The 12,500-nt window shown below is 44.7% G+C and overlaps 1 protein-coding gene across 1 annotated transcript in view; it reads left to right on the top strand.

The window, feature by feature from the left end:
• The window catches only part of Oatp26F (Organic anion transporting polypeptide 26F), a 58,568-nt gene that overhangs the window by 37,291 nt on the left and 8,777 nt on the right, over nucleotides 1–12,500 (top strand). The window lies entirely within an intron of this gene.

The following is a 12,500-nucleotide window of genomic DNA, read 5'->3' on the forward strand; positions in this document are numbered from 1 at the left end:
CTATGGTATTCTTGATTATCGAAGTCGATATGAGTATCCCTTCCGAAAATGAAAAAAAAATAAATCCTCAATGATTTTCAAGTTTTTGCAAGACATGACATGAGACACGGCTTCTTGCATAGAGGTATTGTAGATTCAGAATGCATTGATATATCGGGGAAATATATCAAGGAACAGTGGTGTTGGTAGAGGGAGAGAGAGAGACAGGCTTGTATTGGGTTTTCAAATGAATATTTTCAATTTTGGTACTGGAGATTTCCTTAAAGTACTTGCCCACGTCTCGCAAGAGGATAAAATGAAATTAATGGATAAAATCATATGAAATGAATCGATAGTGCATATTACAGGAAATTAAGTAAATCAATAAATATTAAAAGGATGAGCGTGTTTCGTTCCGGATAGAGAACGTATTATCAATCAATCGATATTGAACCATTCACCATATCCAAAATATATTAATAAATAGACGTTATTGAGGAAGGCCGTGTCCGAAGAGAAAAAAAAAACGGGTCTTGATGATATAGGCCGAAGGAACAGCCTGTAGTGAAAGCGTCATAGCAAAGGGTCTCTAGTACAACACGCTACGCTTTCCTGTTACGCGAGGAACACAGCCGGAAAATGAAAAACGATTCGTATTGACTTTGCTGATTTAGGGGATGTATGTTACTAAAATCCGTAAATACATTTTATAAAATATATGAGGTTACGATATTTTTTTTCGGTGATTTGATTTGCTTTTGTTTTGTTTCTTTGGTTATTAGTATATTTATCCGTTTATTTTCAATTTAATGTATTGCATTAGTTCCACGCGCATCACAGTGCCTCATCCCACACTCAATTGATTTCAAATCTAATTAAACCTAACAGCAGTCTCTTCGGCGAAGGTCTCAAAAAAAAAAAAAATTCACACACACATAAAAAGTTTGAAAATTGTTTAAAGAAAATCTATCGGGCGGAAATCCGTATAATAAAAATCCAAGACCCAGATGTTCCGTCGATAGTCCCGAAAGGTCAGACTATGAATGGGTAACGCGTTAATGAATAGTGATGGGGCTCGTGTGTGGCTGAACTTTCATTCATGGGCATCGGAATGTCTCTTCTTCACGTGGCGGGTGGGATGCTCATGGCTCATGGCTCAAGATTGTGGTAAGCAATGGGCGGAAGCGGAAAGTTTCTCTTTGGGAGATCGTGGAAGATGAATCGCGATAAGAGTGATGATGTGATGATGTGATGATGATGATGATGATAATGATGATTATGTGATGGTGATGATGATGAGGATGATGATGATAATGATGGTGATGTGATGATGATTATGATGCGATGGTGGTGGTGGTGGTGGTGGTTACAATGATGATCATATTGGTACTGATAGTGATCATGGTAAATATTATTTAAACAAAACTATTCAATAAATCGATCCAAAATAAAATGAGATACAGGTTTTCGAAGGTTATCTTCACATTTTTTTCTTCTTCTATTTTTTCGCCTTTTCTTTTTACCCACCTTTTTAGTCATTTTCTCAGCTACAGTGTTTACCGAAGAATAAAAAAAAGGTTTCGTGACATGTTACCTTGACGAACCAGACAGTCGGGTTAAGTAAAGGATAATTAATAATTCATGCATCATGATATATCAAGTCTCAAGGGGAATAATCTACTCTATACAACTCGCACATGAATAAACCTGTCAATAAAAAAATCTCAAATATGTGAAGGTCTAAATATAGATCCTATAATTCGATAGATAACTAGATGACTGAGAGGTGTGGTAAGGGTGAGGGTTAGGGTGAGGTGAGGGTGACCCAGAAATAGGGTGACCCTGACCGGTAGTGTGTCTGTCTGTCTCGCATGTAATAATGAGTTACCTTGACCTACCTCGTGTATGGGGTCGCATTCCTCTCGCGTAGATATAAAAAAAAGGAATTGGAAGGAGTCACGGTAGAGGGGGGAAGAGGGAGTGGGTGGTGGGGGTGGGGTGGGGGTGGATGCGAAATGAGTTCGGTGACAAAGTTGATTTTACGTGAAATTTGTAAGGCTCTTATTGTGTGCTTTGATCAGTCTGCTCTCGTTCCATCCTCTTCCTTCCCCTCCTCCCTCCTTCCCTCTCCCCTCTCTCACTCTCTCCTCTTTCCATCTCTCCTCTCTCCCTCTCTCTTCCCTTCCTCCTTCCCTCCCAGCCTACCTCCCTCCCTCTTTCCCTCTCTGCCTCCCTCCCTCCTTCCCTCTCTGCCTCCCTCCCTCCCTCCCTCCCTCCTTCTTTCCGTCCCTCCCTTCCTCCCCTTCTTCATCGTCGCCGTCAGCGTGGACAATGATCCTATCACGGTATATTAGCTTGGAAGTCCGGCTCTGGAGGGAGATTAGTCAGTACCTTGTCAACATCGACCAGTGAGGGGAAAGAGGGGGTGGGGTAGAGGGGAGATAGAGAGGGAGGGGACAGAAGGGAGGGTGAGGGGTAGGGTCTGACGGGAGGGAGGGAGAGAGAGAGAGAGAGAGAGAGAGAGAGAGAGAGAGAGAGAGAGAGAGAGAGAGAGAGAGAGAGAGAGAGAGAGAGAGAGAGAGAGGGAGGGAGGGGGGGTAGAGGGGAGGCAGAGAGAGAAGGGGAATTGGGGAGGGAGCAGAGGGGAGGGAGGGGAGTGTGTGTGTATGTGTGTGTGCGTGCGTGCGTTTTCGGGGTAGGTGGCCGTCCGCGCTCCCAGTCGAGGGGAGTGCCAGTCGCTGTCTGCACGCGTAGTACCCCCCATCTTCTCCCTCCCCCCTCGCCCTCCTTACCTCCTCCTCCTCACCTTTTCTCGCCCTCGGCTTCCCCTCGTCTTGACCAGCGAACAGACTGCCCTCTCTGACAGTGCGTGGTGCCGAGCGTGTCGCTGAGGCCGCATGGCGTAGGAGTCCAGCTGATCTTTCGGGGTCACTTACCTCACTCGAAACCCTCTCGTGACGCTTCGTTGTTTGTGAGAATTCGCCGAGGAAATAAGGAGAAAACATATGGAAAATTGTTCGTTGGCCGGAAAACGAGGCAAAAGAACTGAACGTTGTGCAAATGTTGAGAAGTTCATTACCGTCGCGCGGTGATGCAACAGTGAGACATTTCATGAGAAAAGTTGTGACCGAATTTTTTTTTCTTTCAACTTTTTTTTTAAACTTGTATGTGACAGCTATGTGCCGTGTGTATCATTGTTTCGTATCTGATATTGTATAATAGACAATTTCCAATAGTGTTTTATATCTGCTGTATTGTGAATTGACTGATTGATTATGTTATGTTACTTGACAATTGTAAAGCATTACGGGTGATTATGTTCAGGGCAGAAGAAAATAATTATTCATATTTGAGTTCCATGTCAGAATAAATGAAGATACAGATGTACAGACACATCCAAAAGCTATCCTTTGGCAAGAAGAGACAGTATTATTTTTTATACTTTTTTTTTCATCAATATTGAACAAAATATTAGTCCCTTGGCATTTGATGAAATACATGCTTTCTTAAAATAACTGAACCATCGTCGGAGAGAACTTTGAAAAAAAGATACTCTCAATTCTCAATAGGTCTGGATTCCAGGAATGCCGGACTCGATCTCAAAATGTCAAATTAACTTTCTTTTCTGATGTGTGTGTGTTTTATTTGTACACGTATTTATCAAGTTTGTATTTCATATATATATATATATATATATATATATATATATATATATATATATATATATATATATATGTGTGTGTGTGTGTGTGTGTTTGTTTGTTTGTTTGTTTGTTTGTTTGTTTTATAATGCGTGTGTTTTTTTTTTCCATTTTCACCCGGTTAGACTATGACCCACGGTTAAATCTTACGGATAGGATCTGATTGACATTCTGTTTCAAGTTTAGGAAACTGTCTTGTTAAGACATTTCGAAAAGCGCTCCTTCGCATCAGGTTACTATATAACGGTGTGTTATCACGCCATCATATACGTATATTTTATAAAACCAAGGTCTCACGATGGCCTCCCAGGATTAGGACTACCCACCTGTTCTATTCGTAGCCTCTGATTTACTGCCTTCCACGTTGATTATAAGCTATCCGTGTCCCTCGAGTTAACGTGACAGAAAATCGTACGCACCGACACAGTCTGTAGCAAGGATAGAAGGAGCACTAGTTCCTTTTTTTTTGGTGGGGGGCGAGTTTTAGACATTTTATAATCATTATTTTACGTAGAATGAGACCGAAACAAATACCGGAGAAGAGGACACTTGTATTATTAATGTCTATAGCTGTCTATCACGTCCGTATGACTGTCAGGCGGAATAGTGTAAGAGTCTCACGCCGTCTATTTCTCTTGTCCCTTTCTGTCCCTTTCTGTCCATTCCTGTCCCTTTCTGTCCCTTTCTGTCCATTCCTGTCCCTTTCTGTCCCTTTCTGTCCATTCCCTTCCCTTTCTGTCCCTTTCTGTCCATTCCTGTCCCTCTCTGTCCTCTGTCTCACCGCCCGTGCTAAGATTAGTCTCTGTCCCTTCTGTCCCTTTCTGTCCATTCCAGTCCCGTCTGTCCATTCTTGTCCCTGTTCTGTCCTTTCTGTCCCTTTCTGGTCGATTCCTGTCCCTTTCTGTCCCTTTCTGTCCCTTTCTGTCCATTCCTGTCCCTTTCTGTCCATTCCTGTCCCTTTCTGTCCCTTTCTGTCCCTTTCTGTCGATTCCTGTCCCTTTCTGTCTCTTTCTGTCCCTTTCTGTCCATTCCTGTCCCTTTCTGTCCATTCCTGTCCCTTTCTGTCCATTCCTGTCCCTTTCTGTCCATTCCTGTCCCTTTCTGTCCATTCCTGTCCCTTTCTGTCCATTCCTGTCCCTTTCTGTCCATTCCTGTCCCTTTCTGTCCATTCCTGTCCCTTTCTGTCCATTCCTGTCCCTTTCTGTCCATTCCTGTCCCTTTCTGTCCATTCCTGTCCCTTTCTGTCCATTCCTGTCCCTTTCTGTCCATTCCTGTCCATTCCTGTCCCTTTCTGTCCCTTTCTGTCCATTCCTGTCCCTTTCTGTCCCTTTCTGTCCATTCCCTTCCCTTTCTGTCCCTTTCTGTCCATTCCTGTCCCTTTCTGTCCCTTTCTGTCCATTCCCTTCCCTTTCTGTCCCTTTCTGTCCATTCCTGTCCCTTTCTGTCCATTCCTGTCCCTTTCTGTCCCTTTCTGTCCCTTTCTGTCGATTCCTGTCCCTTTCTGTCCATTCCTGTCCCTTTCTGTCCATTCCTGTCCCTTTCTGTCCATTCCTGTCCCTTTCTGTCCATTCCTGTCCCTTTCTGTCCATTCCTGTCCCTTTCTGTCCATTCCTGTCCCTTTCTGTCCATTCCTGTCCCTTTCTGTCCATTCCTGTCCCTTTCTGTCCATTCCTGTCCCTTTCTGTCCCTTTCTGTCCCTTTCTGTCCATTCCTGTCCCTTTCTGTCTCTTTCTGTCCCTTTCTGTCCATTCCTGTCCCTTTCTGTCCATTCCTGTCCCTTTCTGTCCATTCCCTTCCCTTTCTGTCCCTTTCTGTCCATTCCTGTCCCTTTCTGTCCATTCCTGTCCCTTTCTGTCGATTCCTGTCCCTTTCTGTCTCTTTCTGTCCCTTTCTGTCCCTTTCTGTCCATTCCTGTCCCTTTCTGTCCATTCCTGTCCCTTTCTGTCCCTTTCTGTCCATTCCTGTCCCTTTCTGTCCATTCCTGTCCCTTTCTGTCCCTTTCTGTCCCTTTCTGTCGATTCCTGTCCCTTTCTGTCTCTTTCTGTCCCTTTCTGTCGATTCCTGTCCCTTTCTGTCTCTTTCTGTCCCTTTCTGTCCCTTTCTGTCCATTCCTGTCCCTTTCTGTCCATTCCTGTCCCTTTCTGTCCCTTTCTGTCCCTTTCTGTCGATTCCTGTCCCTTTCTGTCCCTTTCTGTCCATTCCTGTCCCTTTCTGTCCATTCCTGTCCCTTTCTGTCCCTTTCTGTCCATTCCTGTCACTAAGGATCCCTCATGGACCGAGCCTGTAAAAAAAAAGAGAGTTGTTTTTTTCATCGGGTTGAAGAATTCGGCGTAAGGTGTAAACAAAGTACGTAATGGCTTTGATGAATGAGTCTGTTTGGAGTGTGGCTTATGTGGAGGGGAGAAAGAAGGAGGGAGGGAGGGAGGGAAGGAGGGAGGGGAGAAGGAAGGCGGGGAGATAGGAGGAGAAGGGGGGAAATGGAAGGAGGGAGGGACGGAAAAAGCCCCTATGTTTCCGGGATCGTCTTTTGAATCGACCACGAGAACCGGGGAATCGATCAGATTCGAGCTGAAGGGGAGAAGGAGGAAGGGGGAGGTGAGGGGAGGGAGGGAGGGAGAGGGAAAGAAAGGAAGGAGGGAGGGAGGGAGGGAGGGAGGGAGAGAAAGAAGGAAGGAAGGGAGGGAGGGAGGGATGGAGGAAAGAAGGAAGGGAGGGAGGGAAGGGAGAAGGAAGGAAGGAGGGAGGGAGGGAGGGAGGGAGGGAGGGGAGAAGGAGGGAAGGAAGGAGGGAGGGAGGGGAGAAGGAAGGAAGGAGGGAGGGAGGGAGGGAGGGGAGAAGGAAGGAAGGGAGGGAGGGAGGGAAGGAGGAAGGGAGAAGGAAGGAGGGGAGGGAGGGGGGGAGGGAGGGAGGGGGAAGGAAAAAGGAGGGGAGGCGAGGGAGGGAGGGAGAGAGAGAAGGAAAAAGGAAGGAGGCGAGGGAGGGAGGGAGAGAGAGAAGGAAAAAGGAAGGAGGCGAGGGAGGGAGGGAGAGGAAGGAGGCGAGGGAGGGAGGGAGGGAGAAGGAGGGGGAGGGGAGGGAGAAGTGAAGGAAGGAGCCAGTGAGGGAGGGGAGACGGAGGGGAAGGGAGAGGGAAATGTGGAGGGCCGAGGGAACTGGAGAGAGGGAAGGAGGGAGGGAGTGAGGGCGGGAGGGGTCACCTTACGTTGACTGAGTGACATTGAAATATAGATTGCGAAATCGACCCCCAAAAGAAGCAGAATCGTTCACTTGGCCGTTCTTCTAGGAGGCCACGGAGATTGGCTTTATAAAATAAATGGGCAACGGAAATGTCGTTTTTTCAAATACCATGGTTTATTGGAAGGGATACGTTGGCCTTGTTCATTCTTAATCGCTCAGTACATTTTCGATTTAGAAAAATTTTTGGCGTCATCTTGCGCCTTTAAAAAAATCTACGGTGAAACGTTTTCACATTTCAGTAAGATGGATTATTGAGACAGACATTGCTTGCTATCCTCAGAGATTATGCCACGTGGTGCACATGATGAGTTTTTTTTTCACTTAGAATATAAAACCACACTTGAAGAAGAGCTGTCATTGAGGCAAATTTACAATTCATGTTCAGATGTGCTGACCGAACGTTGTGTCGAGGAGGAGGTTACCTATTATGAAAAAGTGGTTTGTTATAGTATATATATATATATATATATATATATATATATATATATATATATATATATATATATATATATATATATGTATATATAATTTATTTATATTTATATAATATGTAATACAATGTGATATTATATGATATAAAATTAATTTGGCTGAAAAAAGGAAGTTCCCTAGTATGATAAAAGGTTGATAGGTCCTAATTCAGTAAATTATACGAATAATATAGATCAATTGTGTTGATGACGTATGATGAAGGAAATAAAGCACACGCGGTAATGATAACGACCATAGCTAGCGAGACAATGGCAAAATATAATTGTCCTAAAAAGGACCAGCCATTTTCTGTGTCATTAACTTCTCGTTTCTCTCCCTTTCTCTTCTCTTTCGTTTACGAAGGCCAGGGTCGCTACGGCAGCGTCCGGCGCCGGTTAAAAATAGCAAGAGACAGCAACATGATACTCTCCTAATACAATGACCATTGGTTAAGAAGGCTAAGAATATTTGTATGTTAAAAATGTGATACAGTATTTTCAGTGCCTGTCATGAGTTGGGTTGCTGAAAAAGAGTTAACTTCCGAAGCAAACTTTTTGATTCCCCGATTGAATTTCTTATTTATATATTTATGTTTTATTTGTATGATTTATGTATAAAGTTCAGCTCGGTGGCAGAATCGATATTCCAGTGGCAACAGGTGTTTGGCAAAATATTAAAACGATCTAAAACGTTGCTGAGAGAATAACATTAAGCCTGAAGTGCACAACAACTTTAAACAGCGCTCCAAAATGGCAGTTCCTATATACGTTATTATTTTTACTTTTATTATATAAACTGCATAGACGAAATCTATTATGCGAAAAAAGTGTTTTGAATAACAGACAGGAAACGAACTACAATAAACCAGATATATTCAATATAATATCTCGGCCAAGTTGAAAGCGTCTACTTAATGCATGGAAAGCGAACTTTGAACAAAACATCTTCCTTGTGTATTACTTGCGGGCCAAGAAAAAGAACTCTTGCGTGACAAGAAAAGAAACTCTTGTCTTTTCAGGACTTTTTGCGTTACCCATTTTACTCTTTTCTATTTGTTTCTCTTTGGTATTTGTTTTTTCCTGCTCATTTTTCTTATTTTACTTGGCGTCACTTATTTTGATACAGCCAATTTAATTGAGCCTTTATAGTTCAGGTTTACGCGTATGTTTTCGTAACAGCGAGTGTGGCGCTAAGTAAATCGATGAGGATGTAAGTAAGGCGTAACTATTACTTATTATCTGATGCAGGGTGTTCGTTCCCAGGCACTTATTTTTGGAAGTTGTTTGTTACGCTTATTTTTTTTAATGGCATGGACGTACTTTGTTCTTGTATGCATGAATTGTGTGAAAAGTGAAGGCAATTCGATTTGTTTTATATTGTTTCTAGAGACTTTTATTTAACTAAAGGGGAAAGTATCAGTGGAAAACTGTCACTTAAACACTAACTATGTCAGATATTTATATACCTTGTTTTCTTCATATTATTTTTGCAACAAACAGCAAACAGCCAAAGCGCCACTTCAGTGTTGACACAGGTTCAAAAATGTATTCCCCAAAGAGCCGTCGGCAATTACACCTTATCAAAACCGTGTCAGTAATCAAGATAACAGCGACGTGGAGCGATTCCAAAGGAGAGGGAGAGGTGGAGGGGGAAGGGGTCACAGAGGAAGGGAGAGGTGGAGGGGGAAGGGGTCACAGAGGAAGGGAGAGGTGGAGGGGGAAGGGGTCACAGAGGAAGGGAGAGGTGGAGGGGGAAGGGGTCACAGAGGAAGGGAGAGGTGGAGGGGGAAGGGGTCACAGAGGAAGGGAGAGGTGGAGGGGGAAGGGGTCACAGAGGAAGGGAGAGGTGGAGGGGGAAGGGGTCACAGAGGAAGGGAGAGGTGGAGGGGGAAGGGGTCACAGAGGAAGGGAGAGGTGGAGGGGGAAGGGGTTACGGAGGAAGGGAGAGGTGGAGGGGGAAGGGGTCACAGAGGAAGGGAGAGGTGGAGGGGGAAGGGGTCACAGAGGAAGGGAGAGGTGGAGGGGGAAGGGGTCACAGAGGAAGGGAGAGGTGGAGGGGGAAGGGGTCACAGAGGAAGGGAGAGGTGGAGGGGGAAGGGGTCACAGAGGAAGGGAGAGGTGGAGGGGTAAGGAGTCACAGAGGAAGGGAGAGGTGGAGGGGTAAGGAGTCACAGAGGAAGGGAGAGGTGGAGGGGGAAGGGGTCACAGAGGAAGGGAGAGGCGGAGGGGCAAGGGGTCACAGAGGAAGGGAGAGATGGAAGGGTAAGGGGTCACAGAGGAGGGGAGAGATGGAAGGGTAAGAGTCACAGAGGAAAGGAAAGGAAAGGAGAGAAGAGGTAGGTGGGGGTCACATAGGCACGGGGGAGGATAGGGGGGACGGGGTGGAGCGAACGAGTCGATACACATAACATTTGACTTGTACTAGTGAGTCGCTACTCGCACGCATCTCAGCAGTGTACCTCACGCCCCCGACATGGCTCATTTGGGGTGGAATATTAAAGCGAAGTCTTGGCAAGGTGACGCGGTTTCAATAATTATCATCGTTATCATTATTGATAGTATTCTTATCATTATTGTTCTTATTGTGATTATTATTATTATTATCATTTTCATTGTTGTTGCTGCTGCTGTTGTTGTTATTACTATCATTATTATTATTATTATTATTATTATTATTATTATTATTATTATTATTATTATGAAGCAAAAGAATCAGAATTATTATTGTTATTATAATTGTTATCCTTTATCATCACCACATCATCAACAACAACATCGTCATTTGTCATAGAATTGTTATAGAATGGCTGATGCCATTCCTGGCGCGTTTAGTATAGCTTGATATTAACTTATATCGTACCTGGAGGAAGGCTATTGAACATTTTTTTTTTTTCTCTCTTTCTCTCTATCCCTATCTCTCTCAAGTTCCCTCCCCTTCCCTCCCTCTCCCTCTCCCTCTCCCTCTACCTCCCTCCTTCCCCTGCTCCCTCCCCTCCCTCCCTCCTTCCCTCCCTTCCTCCCTCCTTCCCTCCCTCCCTCCCTCCCTCCCTCCCTCCTCTCCTCTCCTCCTCTCCTCTCCTCTCCCTCTCTTCCTCCCTCCTCTCTAACCTCCTCCCTCTTCCTCTCCTCTCCTCTCTCTCCTCTCTCTCCTATCCTCTCTCTCTCCTCTCCTCTCTCTTCTCTCTCTCTCCCTCTCTCCTTCTCCCTCCACCCCCATTCCTCTCTCTCCCCCCCCCCTCTCTCTCTCTCTCTCTCTCTCTCTCTCTCTCTCTCTCTCTCTCTCTCTCTCTCTCTCTCCCTCTCTCCCTCCCCCCCCCCCCCCTCTCTCTCCCTCTCCTCCTCTCCCTCTCTCCTCCTCCCTCCCTCCCCTCCTCCCCCCCCCCCCCTCCTCTCTCTCTCCTCTTTCTCCTCTCTCCTCTCTCTCCTCTCCTTCCCCTTTCTCCCTCTCTCCTTCTCTCCACCTCCCTACCTCCCTTCCGCCGTCTCTCTCTCTCTCTCTCTCTCTCTCTCTCTCTCTCTCTCTCTCTCTCTCTCTCTCTCTCTCTCTCTCTCTCTCTCTCTCTCTCTCTCTCTCAGATGTACATATAGAGAGGTAGAGACAGAAAGAAAGAAGGAAAGAAAGAAGGCAACCGCAGAAGAGAGGCAGGAATCCGGAAAAGTCGAAGATCATAAAATACAGATTCTGGTTACAGGATACGGCTCTTCTTGCTTTGTGTTATTATCCTGTGCATTAGTGTTTCAGGTGATTAGCTGGCTGTAGAGAATTCGCTTTGATTTTGTCATATTATCATTTTGTCATTACATTTATTAATATTATTATTATTATTATTATTGTTATTATTATTATTATTGTTATTATTATTATTATTATTATTATTATTGTTATTATTATTACTTTGGTTATTATCATTTTATTATTATTATTATCATCATCATCATCATTAGTATTAGTAGTAGTAGTACTAATAGTAGTATCAATATTATTACGATTCTTATTATTCATATTTGATACCTCATTGAGAGGTACATATTTAAAAAAAAACACGGATGCTTATTATCCCTTTTCCATACGAAGTTTACATCTCTTATTTTTTGTAAAAAAAATGAGAGGGAAAATGAAAGATGGATGGAGTCTACATCTCTTATTTTTTGTAAAAAAAGAAAGGGAAAATGAAAGATGGATGAACTTCATGATGTGATTTTAGAGTCGCGATATACGATTTACGATGCGATGATCTTGAATGAATCATCTAATTCAGGTGGCTTTACTTCCTGTGTGTTGGTCGGTGGGAGGAATTGGGGTGGAGGGATGGGGAGGGGGGGTCAAAGTGACATTTATAAAATAATCAGAAAGCCATGCTGGAGCCTGTGGAAAGCTACCTTTCACCCTCCTTCCCTTCTCTCTCTTCTCTCTTCTCTCTCTCTTCCCTACCCATCTCTGCTACATCTCCGTCCACCACCAGCAATACCAACACCAACACATTTTCATTCTCCCCTTTCTATTTTCTCCTCCCCTCTCCATCTCCCCCTCCTTTCTCCATCTCCCGTTCCTCCTCCTGCTGTTACTCCCCCCCCCCCCTCCTCCACCACCACAAACACTCGTATCACTCCCTCCTCCCCCTCCTCCTCCTCCTCCTCCTCCTCCTCCTCCTCCTCCTCCTCCTCCTCCTCCTCCTCCTCCTCCTCCTCCTCCTCCTCCTCCTTCCTTCCTTCCCCGTTCAGTCTCCGCCGCCGCCCCGCGCCGCTCACGCCAGGTGGCCCCCCTCGCCAGCGTTTTCCTGGTATCCCTAAATAAATAGGACCTTAGGAGGATTAACTTAGGGTTATTCTTCAACCTTTTTATTATGTTCCTTAGTCACTGCCGCGTAGAGTAGCCCTTATCCTCCAGCACCTTTCCCCGAAGCGCTGTAGTTCTGATTACTTGCTCACCAAAACACGGCACAGCGATTGTGTTCTTTTCACTGTCGCTCGAAAGTTGATTTTACATTATTTTTAACGTCACGATGAGCAGTCCAGAGATCGTGTTATCTTTTCACGCTAATGTTGATAGGAAAGAATCCAGTGTTGTATCGTCTCAGTGGCACCGTAATATTGGCTAATTATTTAAAATAGT

This window comes from Penaeus japonicus, unplaced genomic scaffold (assembly GCF_977035675.1).
Source record: "Penaeus japonicus unplaced genomic scaffold, GWHDUDI00000001_assembly GWHDUDI00000024, whole genome shotgun sequence".
Taxonomy (NCBI): Eukaryota; Metazoa; Arthropoda; class Malacostraca; order Decapoda; family Penaeidae; genus Penaeus; species Penaeus japonicus.